Raw genomic sequence first — 1,751 nt, forward strand, 5'->3', positions numbered from 1 at the left:
GGGGTCTGTCGGAGGTTTCTTCCGTTAAAGGGAGTTTTTCCTCCCCACTGTCACCAAGTGCTGCTAAGGGGAATTTGTTGGGTTTTCCCTATGTAATAATATTGATAACAGTAAGGTCTAGACCTTACTTTGTAAAGTGTCCTGAGATGACTTTTGTTGTGATTTGGTGCTATACAAATAAAATTTGATTTGATTTATGGTGCACAGTTTTCAAATTCAGCTGTCACTTTTTTTGGGATTGTGTGCTAATGTTTGTGTAAGTATTGGAGTGTGTCGATTTATGTGCTGTTCTAGGGTATTTATGTGTTATGCTTGTGGATTAATTGTGTTTGTCCAGGTAGGGTCAGGGAATCACCCTCCAAGTAAGATACTGTACCTGAGCTCTAGTAACACACGTCGTCACTGTCTTTCTCTTTCCGACTAACCATTATTAACCAGGAGTGTGTTTTGGAACAAATTATTAACTCCTCAGTTGCAGGTTCTCAAGTGCTGAACTGGACTCTTGGTTCACACAGTTTGAAGAGCAGAGCAAACACATCATACAACACTCAATTAAGGATGATAAGAATTCAATTATCAAAACCACTTTTGTTCCTGATGGTCTCCAGCATTTGTAAAGCTACTTAACTAACTCGCTCACACACATTTTTGGATATTTCCTTTTGTGGTTGTAAGTTAATATTTGAAATTCCACTCCTGGGTGTTGCTTGCTAAAATGTTAGCTGTTAAATTGAAAAAAAAACTAAACAAAACTAGTTCTGTGAATGCTGTTATAATCCGGTTAGTGCTTTGTGGAACATTTCATGTGGAAAATCCACCACTCATTCAATACTGACCAATCACATTGGCCTGTTTTATGACTGAGCGTGTATGTGCACATTTGTGTATGAGAGCTATAGTGAGTGTATTTTTAGCAGTGAAGACTCAGGGATCCCAGGGCCTCTCCCTGTGATAAGCAGTGGCCAAAGTCCGCAGGCTATAGCAAAGGCCTGAAGAGCAAACAGGGAACACACACACATGTAGAGCTAGTGTTTAATATGCTGATACATGGGGCTTAGCTGCAGTGTGATGTGGCAGGTAGAGGGAAAGCTGTCTGTTTGTGGAGGGGCAAGTCAGGGGTAAGACTCAGGTTAGGCAAAGGTGAGGTAACATCATCAAAACAATGGATTCTGGTGTCTATGAAGAGTTCACGCAGAGTTCATGGGTTAAAGAGGTGTCAGCGGGCCTAAAACATAAGAAATGCAGAGTGTGATGGAGAGAGCAAGAGAAAGAATAATGATTAACAAGAAGTGTGTGAAGTTTTTTGTCACTGTCAAAAACTCACTCCTCCTGTCAGTCAAAGTCTGGCTCCTCCCTCCCTAAAACACTGTAAGAGACAATAAAAACACAGTGAGGAAGCCAGAGGAGAAAAGGTGCCTTAATCCAGAGGCTGTCATAGCGCCTATGACCAATAACAGCAGGGATAGTTCAGTTTGGTCAACCAGAGATGTTTAACAAATTGTTTGATTCTGAAAGTGAAGTTTAAAGCGGACGGAGGAAGAAACAGGGAATGTCGGAGAGGGAGGAGAAGGGAGATGCCACCAGACAGGAGGAGCAGTGGAAAACAAAAGAGGCTCCACACTCTGCTCTGTCTTATCTGTCTGAGGGTCTTATCCACTGCTGGCTCTGTTAGTGTAACCCCATTCCCTCCCTCCCTCCCTGCCGTCCGCTCTCCTTCCACCTCATCCCTCCATCTCCAGCCCCCCCCACCA

The sequence above is a fragment of the Monopterus albus genome, unplaced genomic scaffold (genome assembly GCF_001952655.1).
Source record: "Monopterus albus unplaced genomic scaffold, M_albus_1.0 scaffold9.1, whole genome shotgun sequence".
In the NCBI taxonomy this organism is placed as follows: domain Eukaryota; kingdom Metazoa; phylum Chordata; class Actinopteri; order Synbranchiformes; family Synbranchidae; genus Monopterus; species Monopterus albus.